Raw genomic sequence first — 19,449 nt, forward strand, 5'->3', positions numbered from 1 at the left:
GGGGAATAGGTTTCAACATATGAAATGTGGGGGGACAGAGTTATTCAGTCTATAACATTTGTCAACTGTGTGTCTTTTTTGCTGACATGTTTGTTCATCTCCTTTGCTCATTTTCCAATTGGATTTATTATGATATTGAGTTTTAAGAATTCTTTCTATATTCTAGATACTAGTCCTATATCAGATACATCTTGAAAGTATCTTCTCCCAACCTGTAGTTTATTTTTCATCCTCTTCACCCAGCCTTACAGAGAACAAAAGTTTTAATTTTGATGAGGTTCCATTTCTCAATTTTTTTTACCATTAAAAAATGCATTTTTTCATTTGATGTCAATTCTAAAAACTCTCTGCTCAGTTCTAGGTGCAGAAGATTCTCCTCTCTTGTTCTTCTAAAAGTCTTATAGTTTATGTTTTACACTTAAGTCCATGATCAACATAGAATTAATTTTTGTATAAGGAGTGAGGTTTAGGTCAAGGATTTTTTTTTTCTTTTTTCCTGTGGATGTTCAGTAGTTTCAGCATCATTTTGGGGGAAGCATATCCTTTCTCCATTGAATTGATTTTTTACCTTTGCAAAAAGTTGATTGTGCATACTTATGTGGTTCTATTTCTAGGTTCTCTATTCTGTTCCATCCATCTATATGTTTATCTCTGCACTGTTTCTTTGCTGAGATTTTCCATTTGCTTTAAAATCATATTGTAATTAATTCTTGAAGCATGGTCATGTTGATTGATTTAAAATCTTTGTCAAATAATTCCAACATCTGATTTATCTCAGTGTTTGTCATTTGTTTTCTTTTCTAATTCAAGTTGTGATTTTCCTTATTTTTTGGAATGATGGGTGAATTTCACTTGCATCCTGGGTACTTATTATTTTAGGAAACTCTGGGTCCTATTTAGATCTTTTATTGTTTCAGGCAAACAGTTTTCTTTAGGTTTAGCACGCAGGTCTTGGTCTACTTTTGTAGGCTGTGGTTCCAGTGACAAAGCCTTGACCATTTTATTTTGGTTTGCTTGGTTTATCTTGTGGCCTTGGGTTACCACTTGTTCCTGCTGGTGCCAACTGTGGTTTAGGAAGGAATTTCCCTAGTTGGAGCTGCCCGTGGTCTCCTCATGGGTGAAGGAAGTCTCAGGTCTATTAAGGTGTGAGATATAAATATTTTCTTGACTCCTGGCAAAATGGGTCAGTAAATAGTGCCCCAACGTTACAGGAATAGGAGCCACAAGTTCAGTCATATGGAAGAATCTTTCCACTAGAAATACCTTCTTTCTTGTTTTCACATCTTTTTTTTTTCATTTTTAATTTTTCTTCATTTTATTCTAGTTTTCTTGTGATTTTGCCACTGGAGTACTTAGGAAAGGAAGCCTTGCTCCCTTTCCAACCTCCCCAACCCTCCTACCCACACAGAGCTCAGCCATTGTAGAGCTCTTTTGGCCGGTCACCACTGGCTCCTGTATAGACATTAAAGGAGAGGAGGGGAAGTTTATGTGTATTTTAAAATTTTGCAGTGGAGAGTTTATATTTCTAATATGGAATATAAAAAATAAGCACACACAAATAATCTAATTTCAGATATAGTAAGTGCTATCAAAAAGAATAAGACAGTGGTATACACAGTGACTCGGGGTGTGTATGTGGCTTAATCAGTAGACTTCCAGAAGGGCCTCAAATCCTATGCCGTGAGGTGGTTTTGAACTTGCTGAGTTTAAGGGATAGGAAAGAAGGTCAGCGGGGCTTGAGTGTAACTTGCCTCACAGCCATGGTATAAAGCAACACTATTAATCAGTACATGCCTCTTTACCAGGGGTCAGGTTGGTTTATCTGACTTCAGCACACCAGCACCAACCTATTTCAGACCTGCTGAAATTAACCTTCAGAGCAGACCTTGTTACCACAATGGTTTTTTGAAGGATGAGTGAATTTCAAGTGGCTTTTAAGAAGACCATACTACTTAGGTACAAATGAGAGTAAGCAGGGCTGTGAGACAAGGGAAATTTGTATTTTTCTTTTGTGCTACGTGGGCCTCTCACTGCTGTGGCCTCTCCTGCTGTGGAGCACAGGCTCTGGACGTGCAAGCTCAGTGGCCATGGCTCACGGGCCCAGCCGCTCCGCGGCATGTGGGATCTTCCCGGACCGGGGCATGAACCTGCGTCCCCTGCATCGGCAGGCAGACTCCCAACCACTGCGCCACCAGGGAAGCCCAGAAATTTGTATTTTTAAAAGGGCAAAAAACAAACAAACAAACAAACAAAACCCCTTGGCATCCTAGAAAAACAAAATGATCCAAAGAACTGAAGGAATTGATAATACAAACAAGATAAAAAACAAATTCAAAATTATTATGAATAATCAATCATATTTAGAATGCTGTATATCATGATAGACAGAGGCCACTCCTATCACTCCTATCTATAGATAGTAATCACTCCTCCCTAACAGATTCTTGGAAACAGCATCCAGCCGTGGATCAGCTTTTTTATCTAGGGCTGTTTTAATTTGAGGTTTAATAATAATTTAATGTATGACAAAGACATGATCAAAAATATATCATGAAAGTAATCATATTCTGCACTTCTGTATTCATCTAAAATAAAATTTTTCTGTGAATTCTTTATGTTGTTTATAAGGCTATAAGAGAGCTTGACCTATACGAGGAATAACAAAGTGTAAGTTCATTTATGGCACAAACCTTTATTGAACACTAACTATATACTAAACACTGTGCTAATTTTGTATACTTAATCTAATTTAAGGTCTACAAAATGCTTTTTAGGTACATATTACTATTACTCACTTTTTTTTTCAGATGATGAAACTAACCAACCATTAAAAACAGCTGGATAGGAATTTGAGTACAGGTTATCTGAATCCAGAATCCATTCTTTATGACCAGGTAATATTTCCTCATTCTATAATTATTAGTTTCTGACCTCAAGGTATTCAAATTAATGGAGAATTCAGACAAATGAAAAATGACAGTACGTTATAAAAATATATATTCCATAGGGTGCTACAGAGGCATTTGGGAGGAGTAAGCTAGCTAAGAGAGGAACTTGTCAGAATGGATTCCTGAAGAAGAAAGTAGAGTAAGAATTGAGACTTGAACAGCAAATGGAAGTTCACCATAAGAAGATCAGGTTGGGGGCTTCCCTGGCGGCGCAGTGGTTGAGAGTCCGCCTGCCGATGCAGGGGATACGGGTTCGTGTCCCGGTCCGGGAAGATCCCACATGCCGCGGAGCGGCTGGGCCCGTGAGCCATGGCCGCTGATCCTGCGCGTCCGGAACCTGTGCTCCGCAACGGGAGAGGCCACAGCAGTGAGAGGCCCGCGTACCACACACACAAAAAAAGAAGATCAGGTTGGGAAAGGCATTTTAGGCAAGGAGATAAAAATATCTGTTATAAAAGGCCTGTTACAGAATTGTTAAATGCTAGTGGCTGTTTGTAAACATTTATATTTTACAGCAATGTAGAAAATTAATTGAGAGAGAGAAACCATATGCACATGGAAAATAATAAGCAACTGCACTAAGATACTGGCAATTGGGATGGAGAAGTGAGAGAAGATTCAAGAACTCTTAGGAGGAAGAAGCATTTTGACTTAGAGAATTAACTGATGGAAACCCAAAACAGAAGGAGAATGAAGGATCAAAGAAGAGATTTTAAGAGAGCAAAACTTTTATACTTACATGCTAAAATGCAAGAAGTACTGAAAACACACTTCTATAGAATTTGGCATGACTCCAGTTTCTAAATCATAAGATCATGTGCAAGATACTAAATTCTACAAGCCAGGGTTTCTTTATCCCCTTTCTTAATGCCTTCCAGTCAGTTCCTGTGTGCTGTCACTTCTATTTCTTAAAAACAGTTTGAATCTGTAATTTATTAGCCTTTCTGTCCCTTTATTATGTCTTGCTTGAACTGCAGAATGCTCTTAACTGGTGTTTTTGGCCTCTAATCTCTTGAAAAATAAAGAAAGATAACAATTTTATTTAAAGAACTGGCTTCAGTGTGGATAATTTGTAAAGGGAGACAAGACTTTTCTAGGGAAACTAGTTGGGGTTACTAGAATATTCTAGATGTGGTTTGATGATTCAGAAGCCATTAGATTCGAGAGGAGGCCGTAGAGGTGTGCAGCGTGGATGGATTTGGAAGAGAGAGTTCTGGATGATATGGGAAGGGAGAGATGTGTGAGAGATGACTCCTTGATTTCTCATTTGAGCTGTTGAATGGAAAAGGACTAAGTGGGACAGGAAGTTGAGTTTGGTCTTGGATAAATTGATGGTAACATGACTTTCAGAGATTTAAGTGGATGTACAGAGAAAGCAATTGAGTCTGATTCTGAGTTAGAGCTATACATGTCGTGTCACGAGTATATAGGTACCTGTGAATTTATAGATGGCTATTAGATTGTCAAATAGGGAGTATAGAATGGGTATATCAACAGACTAAGACATTCAAAATGCCAATATTAAAAAAAAATTATTAGTAGAAGTGCCAATATTTAATGGTAAATAGAAGAGGAGGAACCTACAATAAAAAGTAACTAGAAAGGAAGAAGGAAAACAAAGAGTATGGTGTCATGGTGGCTGCCAGAAAGATTGTTTCTGGAAGAACAGAGTAATCCACAACATTGAGAGATGCTGAGCAGTGAAGTAAAATGAAGACTGTAAAGGACCCATTGGATTTAGCAATATGAATGTCATTTAAGGGCATTAATGGGTAGTTTTCCCATGGAGTAGAAAGTGAAGAGTGGGTTGGGGAGTAAGTTTGAGATGAGGAAAACGAGAAAAAGGAAAAACAACATAGAAGAAGTTGAACCATGAAGAAAAGGAGAGAGAGAGAAATTTTGCTCTCAAGGAACACAGTTGATGTGAGAAAAGAAGGCATTGAGTTGTGATGTCCATCAGTACCCAGCAGAGCCATATTGGTCTGAAACAAAAGCAAAAATGTGCATCCCTAGTACACTTAGCAAAATACCCTCCCATATTTTGAAGCAAGGGTTAAGAGTTAATAGAAGCTTTACGAAAAAATATAATGACTACATATAAAGCTCCATAATTCCCAGTCTGTTTACACATCATTGTGAATCCTCACAAACCCACCCTGCACGGGAACTTGGGAAACTCCGCTGGTTGGAAGATTGTTATTTGTGTTGCACAATAACACAAAGTCATAAAACAAACAGCCTCTCTTTATTTAAAATTTTGATTTTTTGTTTATTATGATTTTTAAAATAGTACATTAAAATATCATTTATGTTGATTACTGAGTTGTTTTTTTTTTTTTCAGTACACGGGCCTCTCACTGTTGTGGCCTCTTCCATCACGAAGCACAGGCTCTGGACGCGCAGGCTCTCCGGCCATGGTTCATGGGCCCAGCCGCTCCGCGGCAGGTGGGATCTTCCCGGACCGGGGCACGAACCCACGTCCCCTGCATCGGCAGGCGGACTCTCAACCACTGCGCCACCAGGGAAGCCCGATTACTGAGTTTTTGACACCCCTTTAAAATTTGCACCGGAATTGACTGCCATTATGGCCTCACTTTAACACTGATCTTAGTCTAAAGGCAAGGACATCTGGTCGGACAATTATGATTAATAGTGGAGATAATGGGGTTGGGACTACTCATGACAATTTAGGAAGCATGTTAAGTGCAGGCAGTTCTTAGAAAAGAGCTGTAAATAGTGATGATATAGCTAACAGGAAAACATAAAGGAACATTCATTTGTTCATTCAAGCAGAAAACATTTTAAATATTCAAAACACTAACTTGCATTTTAAAACCTCCATATTTACTTTATGGCACAATTCTTTTTCTAAGGAATCCTGTGGTCTAATTGAATGTATTTTGCTCCCACACTTTGTAGGTAAGAAATCATACTTCCATGAGTTGAAAAACCTCAAGTTACAGCATAGTCTCAAGTCAGAAAAAGGGGCTTCCCTGGTGGCGCAGTGGTTGAGAATCCGCCTGCTGATGCAGGGGATACGGGTTCGTGCCCCGGTCCGGGAAGATCCCACATGCCGCGGAGCGGCTGGGCCCGTGAGCCATGGCCGCTGAGCCTGTGCGTCCGGAGCCTGTGCTCCGCAACGGGAGAGGCCACGACAGTGAGAGGCCCGCGTACCACAAAAAAAAAAAAAAAAAAAAGTCAGAAAAAGGACTGACTTTTAGTGTAAATTAATTAGCACTTATACTAAGTTTGGGTGGAAGGCTATAATTGTCATTTTATTATTAATTTTGAGTCATGTCAATAAAATTCCATCTTACGACAGAGGTAGAAGCTTGATTATTTCTTGGGTGCACAAAACACAGTAATTGTACATATGCATTTTTCCTTAGCACATGATTTTGCATTTCATGAAGCCTCAAAGTACAAACTTTTGTGCTGAGGTCCTTTTAACAGTATTTTGAATGGTTTATTTTCATTTTGCTTACCTGTATTAAGTATTTCACTAGAATGTATTTTGGTGTTTAACAACTGTATTACAAGTCAAACTTGGATCAGCAGATTTGATACTTTTATGATTCTCATTCTGAGCTCCTGCTCTACCTAGGTACATAATCTGTGTAGAAGAGTTATGTATTTAAGGAACAGGTGTTCTTTTCACTAACTATATTCCTATAGTTTATAAATCCAAACTATTCAAAATTGTTTGCTTGGGTATGTGCCTTCTTTCCAGTTTCTTCTAATTTTTATGCATAAGATTATTGATATACATAATTACACATATTCCTAAAAGTTAAGTCTTACTTAACATACCAAATGAGGAACCTTTAAAATTTACTCCCTTGTTATATCTGACATTGTATTTTCAAGGCAATATGGCTTTGGACAGCCTAGCATATGTCCTTCCATTTGCTGGCATTTAAGGGGGTCAATAAATAACACTAATGTCTTCTCTTGTGTTCAGAACTGGTTGAGAGATCGGCACAGCGGTCAGACAGATGGAGATAAATATTTAACTTTTTATTTCTCTGATAAATGCTCATTTGAAAAATGTGTCTTTAACTCTGTACAAAATGGACAGTGGTACTCCAGAATTCAGCAGACCCAGAAGTTGCACTAGACAATCCCAAACCATTCCTGGTTATGACATGGAGAGCAGCCCACTTTCTTTTCTATGTAATATATGAGGAAATTCACAGCTCCTCCCTGGAGGGGAATAAGTGGACATACAAAGACTAGGAGTATTTCTTAAAGTGTGGTCAGAAGATCCCTGAGGCCTTTCTTTTAGACGTCTGCAGCTACTAGGTCCTTTTCAACTACAAGTCTGTGTGAGACTGGATCCTCTTCATGTACTTCAATCAAAACAATATATTGCATCCAAGGGAATGAGAAGCAAATCTGAAGACCCAGCTATCTTCTGTTAAGTTCAGACATTAAAGAGATTTGCAAAACATGTAAAATGATGCATCTCACCTCGCTAATTTTTTTTGGTTTGAAAAATAGTTATTTTATGAAACTATGTTATTTATATTAACATATAAAAAGTTTATTATTGCTATTTTAAATGAATTAATAACTAAATTTTAAAAAACTTCTCAGTCCCTTATATAGAAAATATAACTCATGTAAACAAAAGTTTTTTGGTGTACTCAGTAGTATTTAAAAGTAAAAAGTTGGGACTTCCCTGGTGGCGCAGTGGTTAAGAATCCTCCTGCCAATGCAGGGGACACGGGTTTGATCCCTGGTCCTGGAAGATCCCACATGCCGCGGAGCAACTAAGCCCATGCACCACAACTACTGAGCCTGCGCTCTAGAGCCTGCAAGTCACAACTACTGAGCCCGTACCACAACTACTGAAGCCTGTGTGCCTAGAGCCCGTGCTCCGGAATAAGAGAAGCCACCGCAATGAGAACTACGCACAGCACAAGGAAGAGTAAGTAGCCCACGCTCACGGCAACTAGAGAAAGCCTGTGCGCAGCAACGAAGACCAAGTGCAGCCAAAAATAAATAAATAAAATAAAATGAATTAATTTTTTTTAAAGAGTGAAAAGTTATCCTGAGATAAAACATTTGAGAACCATTGCTCTAATGGAAGATCCTCCATTTGGGAGCATGAGGAGTGAGAAATAACTATCCTTTGTTCCTTTTTCTCAGCCTGAGGTATTAAACAGGGGTATTTGCTTCACTGCAGGCTATTTTAGATGCAGATGTCCTAACCAAAAGTGTAAATATTTGCCAAACTTCTTTTTGAACAGATCTTGGTAGTCTTCAGTGTTAGCTCATGGTAGCTATCGACTAAGACTCTATCCTTGGCCAAACTCTAGTCTCCTTTGAGCTCTCTTCTTGACTAGGTCTCACAGGTGGGCTTCTGTGTCCATCCTTTGTTTGCCAGACCTGCATTGCCCAGTCTTAGCAAGAATTCTGCTAAGTCAGTTTGTCAAGCATTCCCCCACTCTTAATATCTGATCAAGTCCCATATCCCCTAACTTCCTTGTATAAGTCCTTGACCTGCCTTTCGCAAGAATTCTATAAAGGCAAGTTAGCAAGAATCTTCCTACCCTTGATGTTTCCTCTTACGAAGTGTCCATCCACTGATCCCCATCACTATGCACCTTGCCTGTAAATCCCCATTTGACCTAATTGTATTTGGACTTCAGCCTGATCTCTTTCCCTATTACAATACCCCATTGCAATAGTCTTGAATAAAGTCTTCCTGACCATTTTAGCAAGTGTTAGAATAATTTTCTCTTTAACAATATCTGGGGTAAACTTTATTTAATTTTTATTTGCTGACTTTGCTTTTCAGTATTGTGCCTTTGGCTTAAATTGAGGGACATTATGAAAACAACAAATTGCTAAAGAAGCAAAAGGTTTCCCCTGAAAACTTTTGCTTCTTAACAATTTTCATACAAAATGTAATTGAAGTTTTTAAAATTACAATATGGTGGCATCTTTGGTAAGTCTCAGGAAAAAGGTCTCAGCAACAAGGAACATTATACTTAGTTTAATCTGTTGCTTTTCCTTACATTGTAGAGGTTGTCAGTTGAATCCCTATCATCATTACTCTTTTTGATGGCTGCTAGAAAGTTTAGGCCAAATTAGCAATCCTCCATTAAATGTACTGCCCAGCATAAGGGAGTTGTTGTTTGCTAATCTAATTCCTAGTTTATTAACTCCACTCTCATTTTGCTTTCTCTTCATATCCATTTACTCTCTTACCTACCCTCTTATTTTGTTTGCTTTAGTTTTTAAAGCCATGTTAAATCTTTTCTAGAAGCTAGCAGATTTTCAAAAAATGGTTTAAAAATAGCAAGCTGAGTAAATCACATGAGCTAAGAAAGCAGTGGTTTTGAACTCATCCTATCTGTATATTATATGCTAGTTATTATTTTCCCCATATCCCTGGGTCAAAAAAACAAAAGAAGAAATGAAACTATGTTAATTTGCAAGGCTAATAATGTTTTTATAATAATTAAACGTGGGGACCTTGTTTTTTTTTTTTTTTTTTCGCCCCATAATTACTCTACAATGCCTCTGTCACAGAGTGCTGCCACTTTTTCATTTGGAAACTTTTCAGATCAGTGATATAAATGCAAATATAAATGAAAAGACTTAAAATATTCTTCCATATTGGCCTTTTTTCTCCCTCTACACAAAAGGTATTTATTTCTTTATTGAAAAACTCATTACATATGCTTGTGCGATGTCAATTAGCCATGGTGAAACAAGAATTTTATGTTTGAGCTACAGTGAATTTCTAAGGAAATCTGTTGTTTGCCAGGCTGAAGCTGCAATTGGAGAAGATCCAAATCATTACCTAAATTTACATCCTATTGTTATGCATGAATCTTTTGACAACTTCCTATAGGGTATTTAGAAATAAACAAAAGTTTTTTTTCTCCTTTTGTTGTGCTAATACCTTTTTATGTAGCTTGCATTTTGGGGTAAAATCTAAATTAGAAAAGAAAAAGGCAGAAAAACTAAGTCTCACAAGGAACTTTACCTGGAAAGAAAGGAAATTGGCTGGTGGGAAGCAGGGCTTCCTTGTGGTATCAGAAGGGGAACCAAAACCAAAAGTAACACAGTAAAATCTATGCTTTGCTATGAGAGTCTGTTTGCATTGTTTGGGAATTATTTTGCCAACTATGTCTCTACATTTTTTTGTATTTGAAATCAATTCTTTAAAAATACTATTAATTTATTTTACAATGAAAAATCAAGCAATTGAGAAGATACCATAAAAGATTACTGTCTCCTGTTGTGTCCCTGAGAAAACAGACTCTGACACTGAGGTTTGTGTGGAGGAGGTTTATTGGGGAGGACACTCCACAAAAAAACTTCTAAAGGAGTGAGGGCAGCAAGATTGAGCAGAGGGAGAATTTGACCAAGATGCAGGCACAACAGAGGCCTCAGCCGATCCCACAGGGAGCTCTGGATCTAGAGTATTATCGACCTAGAACAGACTGCCAGTTATTTCTTCAGCAGAAAAAACAAAAAAAAATTTAGTTTATTTGACATCAGCAGAGAATTGTAGTCCAAGGTCTGTAACCTTGGCAAGCGATATGCAAGTCCCTGCGTGCCGAGGGAAGGAGAACTCTTTTATAGAGGGGAAAGGAAGTTGGGAGGGCTGTAGAAAACAAAGAGTCCATGGCTTTTCATTGGCTGAGTCCTTGTCAGAAAAGAAGAGGAGTCTTACCTCTTCCTGTTGGGCTCTACTATTGTCACAGGATGTGAGAACTCCCACTGCCTGCTTCCCGACTCTATTTAATTGAGGTTTTTGTTTATTAATTTTTATAGTATACCTTCAGAGTTGTGCCAGATTATCTCAGATCGAGGCAAGAGCCAGGCCTTTGTACCCTCAACATGGTCCAGTCATTAGGTGAGTGCCAACTGGTGGAGGGGGGCATAACCTTGGGCCAGGCAGCTCCTTTCATCTTAGGGCTATTAGTGGGAGGAACTCAACTCTGAGCTGTCAGCAGGCAATGATCTAGGCGTCTGGGGTGGTGGACTTGCTGGGGGGTGGGGGTGCGGGCTGAGGGGGGAAACCTGAGTGACACGCTGTAGCGTCTGTGAGCTGCTTGCATCCACTTGCTCTGTGTAAGTTCAGTCTATCTAGGAAAAGTTTCTTCAGGCTTCTGGTTGGTCTCTTTTCCCTGGGAGATTTGCAAGAAGAAGATTAGTAAGATAAACTATAGTTCCTACTGCTACAGCTAGTTTTGAGGCCACGACTGATACTCATGTTTTTTCTCCTCTTCTGTCCATTCTGGATTTCCTCTACCTAGTACCTCCGTGCGTCTAGGTGCATACCTGGTAGGTAACCCCGATCTTCTTCTTGAGGTATCTTTGCTTCTGATCACCATACCCTTATCAGGCTACGGCTGCTGCATTTGTCAAGTATCTCTCACAATCAGGCAAAAAAGTTCTAAGAGATATGCCAGTGGATCACATGAATGCTAAACACTTTCTTCCTGATTCCTTTACCTAACAAGAAGCCTACCTCCTCCTGAGTGTCAGGGTTAATTCCACCTATGAGAATGGTGACTCGGTTCCTTCTGTCCTGTTAGTCTCCTTGCAAATGGTGCCCAAATGACCAAGCTGCAGCCACAGCTCAGAGTTTAACCGGACATTTGCTATGTTCCCTGGTGGGACCAACACATCTAGACCTGCAGAACCTAGACTTGCAGGCGAGGGAAGACACATTTCACCAAGTGACTCTCTGGGAGTGACAGTGAACAGGGCTACTCCTACTTTCTCCCCTGGGCTCCCAGACCAAGACACAAGTATTCTACCTACTAGGGTCACAGAACCATATAAGCATTGTTAATTTAGTGTGTACAGTACCAGCCCCCCATTATCTGCAGAGGATATATTATAAGACCCCAGTGGATGCCTGAAACTGCAGACAGTACCAAATCCTACATATACTATGCTTTTTCTTATACATACATACATACTTACCTAGGGTAAAGTTTAATTTATAAATTAGGCGCAGTAAGAAATGAAAAACAATAACTAATAATAAAACAGAACAATTATAACAATATACCATAATAAAAGTTATGTGAATATGGTCTCTCTCTCCCTCTCAAAATATCTTATTGTAAAAATTTAATTCCTTTTCTATCTCAGTTAAGCACCTAATCATTCACTGTGGCTGTAACTTTTGCAGTTTGAGGTGCAACAGCAAAATTAGCACAAATTTCTTTTTCCTTCTTTACAATTTCATGGATAGAAGATTCGTTCTTACCATAGATCTTAGCCAGTTAGCATACGATTTTTTTTTTTCTTTCCTTATTAAGTGGAGAACTTTCATATTTCCACTTAAAAGAAGCACTTTACAGCTTCTCTTTGGCCTATGTGAATTTTCAGCATCATTACTCTTGCATGTTGTGGCCATAATTAAGGGAAATAAGGGTTTCTTGAACACAAGCACTGCAGCACCGCGACAGTCAGTCTGACTGCTGAGATGACTACTAAGTGACTAACAGGCAGGATATGTTGGATGAAGGGATGATTCACTATAGGGGCAGGACAGAGTGGGATGGTGTGGGTTGGTGTGAGATTTTGCCAGACTACTCATAATGGCATGCAGTTTAAAAGTTATGAATTGTTTATTTCAGAAATTTTCCATTTTATATTTTTGGACTGCATTTGACCATGGGTGACTGAAACTGAGGGAAGCAAAACCGCGGATAAGGGGGGGACCACCGTATACTACATCCTAGAGAATGATGCCCCATCCTTGCAGGATATAATATCCAAACTGGCACCTCAGCTATGACTTCAGAGGCCTCTCCATCACTCTGTCAGACTGACAGCTTCTGGGAGGTGCAGTATGCACCACTGGTAGGACCAGTGGATCCTGTGGTCATGTGTCCACAACCTCACCCAATTTGCACTCAGGTATGTTCTTTAGTTGATATGATTATATAAAGAACTTCATTTAAGAGGGTCAAACATTCTCTAAGCCTGGAATAGTGGTGCTGGCTGAGGCCCTACTGACAGAAAAGGGTTGAAAGTAACCAGATTAACCCCAATTGTATAGTGGCTCTTTTGAGAGAATGGCGTCATATCGGGGGCTCAGCATTAGCTTCTGTCACTGGCACATTGGATGTTTGGCAGCAGCTGAAGCTAGATCATCTTTGGTAAGAAGGGAGCCCATGCTGTAAGGTCCAGTCAGAGCCTCCATTCCTACCACCATAGGTACAATGTTCCTGTGCCCATTTTGCCAGCACTGAGGTGGCTGATGACAAAGGCTAGTTGATGTCACCTGGCTGAATTATTTTGTCACATTGGTTATTTAATATATTTTCTAGTGGGGTACCCTCTAGAGGGCTTGAATGTGTGATACAAAATACTTCAGGTCCATTCCCATCCATCCATCCACATGTCCCTTCCCTAGACCTCCTTGGCCCTTCTCCTTTCCAACAAACTATCCTCAAATGGCCATTGTTCCATATATTCTACTTCTCTTTCATTGCAAAGGGGATGACCAAGTGTATCATCCTAAGAAGTGCCTACTGGGGAGCATTTCCTTCCCTGCTGTCTTTCTGGCCCTCCCTTGAGCAGAACTGGACTATAGCTACTGTTCATTTTCAGTTCGTAGACATATAGCAAGTCTATCCATCCTTAAAAGTGCTCAGTCATTTTCCTCTTGTCATCTGATCCTATGAGACCCCCACCCCTGCCATATGGCCATAGATGTTAGCCAAGGGAGTGGTGCCAGTGTGACAATGGTAAGTGACATGGGAGCCTGGTCCACCAGACTTACTTACTTACTTAGCAACTTACTTTGCCTTTGGGCCCTGCTCATGCCTGATCCTAGATGTATCATTTCTTTTTTATAGTGGATTGCTGCTGGGCTAGCCTAACATGCCTTGATGCATCTGACAATTTCCAGCTCAAGATGGGCAGGCCATGCAGGATAGTCACTTGATATTCCATGATCAGGTAGGTGCTCCATCTTAGTCCCTAGTAGCAAACCAGGGCCTCTTTTTGAATGTCATATAATTCTTTTCTGTAGATAACATGGCTTTGCTTCAGAACTCTATGTGTTTACATTGTAATTCTTTCACTGGAGCTAACCTCCACATGGCATCTTTTCCCATCACAGTTACCTCTAAAATGATAGATGCTGCTGTGTCCTAGGGCTTAAATGGCAGGTCTGGTTATACTATTGTTTAGATCTACAATTAAGGATTTTCCTGGTCTGGGCCCCACTCAAAGCTGCCATTGTCACTTGGTAATAAGGCCAGAGAAGAATTCCCAAATGAGGAATATGCTGCTTCCTACCAGGCATTGTGCCTCCTTCTTATTGGTAGGAGTTGCAAGATGCCATACTTTGTTCTTCACTTTGAAAGCAATATCTCAGAATGTTCCAGACTACTTGACTACTGAAAACTTCACTCATGTGGAAGTCTTCTGATTCTTCATAAGTTTTCTCTCCTGAGTCCATTCCTCTCCCTATATTTTCCCTCATGGACCTCGCCATTGCCAGACTTTTGTCCCTATGTTCTTTGTATCACAGTCACCAATGAGCTGCATATTGCCAAATCCATTGGCCAGTTCTTAGTTCTCATTTTACTCAGTCTCATGGCTCCATCTAACACACTCAGGCACCTCCCTTCTTCTTGAAAAATTTTCCTCACTTGGCCTCCAGGACACTCTTTCTCAAGTGTCTCCTAGTATACTGTTCATTTCTTATCAGTCTCTTTTGTCTATTCTTTTTCATCATTCTGACCTCTAAACATTGGAAAGCCCTAGCGTTCCCCTCTAAAAACACTTTATACTCAATTTCCAGATGATCTCCTCTAATTGTGTGGAATTAAATACCATCAGTAATTGATAACTTTCACATTTTTAAATTCTTTTGGGGAATTTCCCCCTAAATCCCAGCCTGAAATATCCAACTGCCTTTTCAACATCTCCACTTGAATATTTAAAAGACATCTCAAATTCAAAATGATCAAAATTAAACTTTTCATTCCCCTTCTCTGTGTTTCCCCTCCACTCCTGAAAAAAAAATTCTGCCTATCCAGTCTACCTTATCTTCGCAAAAGGCATTTTCATTCATTCTCCTGGCTGCTGAAGCCAAATGTCTTTGGGCTCTCCTTGCATCTTCCTTTTTCTTACATTTCACATCCCATTCATTAAAACTTTCTCTAAATTCCTGCTTTGAATCATACCTGATATATGAATATTTTCTGCCACATCTACCACAAATATCCTGGCCAAGCCACCATCATCTCTTGGATTGTTGGAAAACATCCTAATTGGTCTCTCATCTTTCTCCCCACTCCATTACAATCTATTATGTACCCCAAAACCAGAGTGAGCCTTTTACAATATAAGCCAGATTATGTCCCTCTAAGATCAAATTCTTAAATTACTTTTTATATTTGGATCAGAACAAAATTTAAATGTATCAGTATAGTTCACAGAGCCTTACCTGATTTCATGCCCTGCTATTTCTCTGAATTAATCTCCAAACCCTTTCTTTCTCATTCACTCTGCTTTAGTCTCAGTATTTCTTGCACACAAGTCTACTTCCACTGCAGGGCTTTTGCTCTTGTTCTCTCTGCCTGAAAAGTTCTTCCTTACAACTTCTGAAGTCTTTTTAAATGCTTCTTTATAAAAGATGCCTTTCCTGACCACCTTATGTAAAATATACCCTATCACTGTCTATCCACCTTGTCCTCACTTATTTTTCTTCCATCATGCTTACTGCCACTTGATATACATTTATTTACTTCCTTCCTTATTTATTACTTATCATCATTTCACCTTTCTAGAGTATAACATTCATAAAAACTGATCTTCTATATTCTGTTTAATATGAAATAATTGTGCCAAAAATAGTACCGAACACACAGCAGGATATTAATACATATTTGTTGAATAAATAAATGAAAATAATTCTGTTATTATTGAAACAGTGAACTCACGTAAACTTCCTTTCAGGCCTGGAAATAAAATGTGTAAAATTTTATGTAGGTGTATTTTTATGTTAGATATGTATTTTAGAGTATTTCACATAATTTGATTTTATTGTTTTTTATATTTTTAAGGATTACAATAATAACTAGATGAGAGTTTTAAATGTTGTCTTTCACAGGTAGATTTATTTTTGCCATATACCCTTTATGTAGTAAATGTGATATAAAACTTATTCCATCTAATTACAATAAGAAATCTTCCTAGATAATCAGATTTCAGACTGATATTTTCAAAGCATACTTTAACTTCCCAAGGAATAACTAGGTAAATATAATATATTAGCAAAAATTACCTACACTACTTACCTGGTGCTTCTTTGGACCAGAAAGAGGATAAAGTACATAAAGTGTAGAAAAATACAGCATTGGGTTAAAAATGGTACAGAAGAAGGGGAAAATGATGAACTGCACATTATTCCTCAACTCCAATTAAAAAAGCAGAAATATAGATGAGAAATAAAAATAATAAATAAGAGATAAATTTAATTAAAAATTATAGCTTGAAATACTGAGCACCTACTATGTGCCAAAAACCTAGGAGATGCTGTTTTTAGTCTGCTGTAGCTGCTATGACAAAATACCATAGACTGGGTGGCTTGTAAACAACAGAATTTATTTCTCATAGTTCTGGAGGCTGAAAGTTTAAGATCAGAGTGCCAGCATGGTGGGTGAGGGCCTTCTTCCAGGTTGCAGACTTCTCTTTGTGTGCTCACATGGTGGAAGGGACTAGGGAGCTGACTGGGGTCTCTTTTATAAAGAGTACCAATCCCATTCATGAGGGTTCTATTCTTCTGATTTAAGCACCTTCCAAAGACCCCACCTTCTAATCCCATCACATTGGGGGTTAGGATTTCAACATCTGAATGGTGGGATGGTGACACAAACATTCAGATCATAGCAAATGTTATACAAACATTTTCTAATTTAAGACTCATGATCACTATATGAGGTAGATCCTAATGTACTTTCCCAGTTTAGAGATGACTAAGAGAATATAGTGAATGGCCCAAAGCCAGATAAATGTTGAAGTCAGGATTATCAGCCAAGTTTTCTTACTCCAGAGCATGTTATTTCCCACTCTTCTAGGAGATATAATGTGTTAATTCTGAGCAGAGTATTGGGAGCAGCAGTCTTTCATCTACTGAATATCGTGTTACTTCAGAATTTACCCTTACTTGGGTGTTCCCTAGCTAAGAGATCTTACTGATGCAGTTACACTTACCTATGATTTAACTATAGCCGTTTTAAATTGATGATAAAGGACCTTACCCTTGATTATAAAGGAGAGCTGGAAGTTGTTTTATTCTTCATGTTATGTAATATGTTTGAATCTGTTGTTATTCTAGCAGATAATGCATTAAAATATTTTTGAGCAAACGGGTGAAAGTCCTGAATATTATCGCAGATCAAGTTGGTTAAGGGAACTGCTCAAATGGAAGAGAAATACAGCCATTCCCCCAAAGTTAGAAACAACTGGGTAATGAAGTGCCAAAGGTAAATGTTCTTAAATTGACATTCAGGCATTTATTTTTTAACATTAGGATACCCAGGACAAGGAAGACAAGATGAAATTTAAAAAGCGTTTGGAAAATTCCTTCAAGGTACAAAGACCAGAACTAAATCCTTTGGTGACACAAAGAAGTAAGATTTGGTCCATGGCCCTCAAGATACCTTATTCCATTAAATTAATCTTTGAACAATCTAACCTCATAAACATACGTAGAGTGAACCCATACTGGTCCTTGGAAGGGATTGCTGGGTGATCAGAGGCCTTAAAAAAGAAATTATGTTGCATGACATGGGTAGCTCAAATCATTCATTATGGCATAAGTTTTGATGTGTAGCATAGGCTGGTTTTTGTTGTTCTTAGTCTGATGGTTTCAGGCATGAAACATTAGCCACATGAGGTCACTGTTGTTCATACATGAATTATAACTACTGTATAAATCTTGATTCTCCTGGTTGAGTGGTCTTGAGATCTATGACTTGAATAAATAGTATGTGTGTGGTAGTGGATGGGGGCAGGGTAGGATATTCTGTAAAGCATACTTTAGGAATTCACCGAGCTTAGTTATACTCTTTACAATTAAGGACTTATTTTATGGATAAATCAGCAACTACTTTGAATAAATCTAAAATTTAAATCTTTAGGGTAGTTCAGCTAAGAAAAAAGATTTAATAATGTGTACAAAAACTAACTGTGCTTAGACTAATTCTGAGATTATCTGCATATGAAAGTCTTCGTCATTTAGTCTTCACTGGTGGTTTTTAAAGAGCTTGCTTGGTTTCATAGCCTTACATGCAGTCAATTATATGGAATATCTTTAGCAAGATAAGAAGTAAATTATTTAGATAGTTTATCTTAAATCCATGGGGCCAAGACATTGATTGTGCAAAAATAATAGTTGCCAATATAAATTGTTACTTTCTCATAGTTAGAGGTCCATTTTGGAGTAAGGCACTTCAGAGTTATTGAATGATCACAGAAATACCAGGCTTTCCAAACAATGGAACATCCTGTATACAATGTATATTATACTAGAAGATATCACTGAAACGAAGTCCAACTGACCCTGCTTGGAATTGACCACTTCCTAGTTCTTAAAATTCTCTCTTGTTCTGCTTTTAATTTTTCTCCTACTTCAATAGCTGCTCTTTGTCTGTGATACCCCTAAATATTGGTATTCCTTATGTCTCCCTTGATCCTCTTCTCATCTATTACCTCCCTAAATGATCTGATTCATTTCCATTTTAAAAATACCATCTACATGCTGATAACTACATATATTGCAACTCAGCACCTAGTACATTCCTGGCATAGTGGCAGCATGATGGATATTTCCTGAGTGAGTCAGTGTGTGGAGTGCACGGATATATCATGTGTGCCCCAGCTCGTGTATGAGTTATTTGTGTTGGGGTACATTAGTTCACTTATGTGTTGAGACTACAAGAAGAACCATACAAAATGAAATTCTAACCTATGTGGAAGAGGAAGTCCCTAATAATCTGCTTTATGTCAATATTTTTTGAAGATCTTTGGTAAATCACATAAAATATACTATCTTATCACATAAAATATTGAGAGTCATAGGGACTGGTAATGAATTTCTTCCTCCACTTGATCACTTTTTCATATTCCAGTCCAGATTTTCTAATATCCTTCCCCAACTCTGTTTTCTCAGCTGCCTTCAGAGCTCCACTGTGAAATAGGGTACTTTATTTCATATACTGCCTCTCAAACATTAATGAGAAAAAGGATACATATTGGGATAGTGTCACTAAGATGCTTATGTTCTTATTATGAATATTTCTTTTGATTATCTGGCATCTGATTGTTTTTAGGATACTTTTTTTTTCTTTGCGGTACTCGGGCCTCTCACCGTTGTGGCCTCTCCCGCTGTGGAGCGCAGGCCCAGCGGCCATGGCGCACAGGCCCAGCCGCTCTGCAACACGCGGGATCCTCCCGGACAGGGGCACGAACCCACGTCCCCTGCATCGGCAGGCGGACT

The 19,449-nt window shown here is 38.7% G+C and overlaps 1 long non-coding RNA gene across 1 annotated transcript in view; it reads left to right on the forward strand.

The window, feature by feature from the left end:
* LOC136792358 (uncharacterized) overlaps positions 1-2,894 on the forward strand; it is a 91,990-nt gene extending 89,096 nt beyond the window's left edge. The window contains exon 3 of the long non-coding RNA XR_010836024.1: positions 2,808-2,894. This is a non-coding gene — a long non-coding RNA (uncharacterized lncRNA). The remainder of the gene's footprint in view (positions 1-2,807) is intronic.
* The last annotated feature ends 16,555 nt before the right edge of the window (positions 2,895-19,449 follow it).

This window comes from Kogia breviceps, chromosome 13 (genome assembly GCF_026419965.1).
Source record: "Kogia breviceps isolate mKogBre1 chromosome 13, mKogBre1 haplotype 1, whole genome shotgun sequence".
In the NCBI taxonomy this organism is placed as follows: Eukaryota; Metazoa; Chordata; class Mammalia; order Artiodactyla; family Physeteridae; genus Kogia; species Kogia breviceps.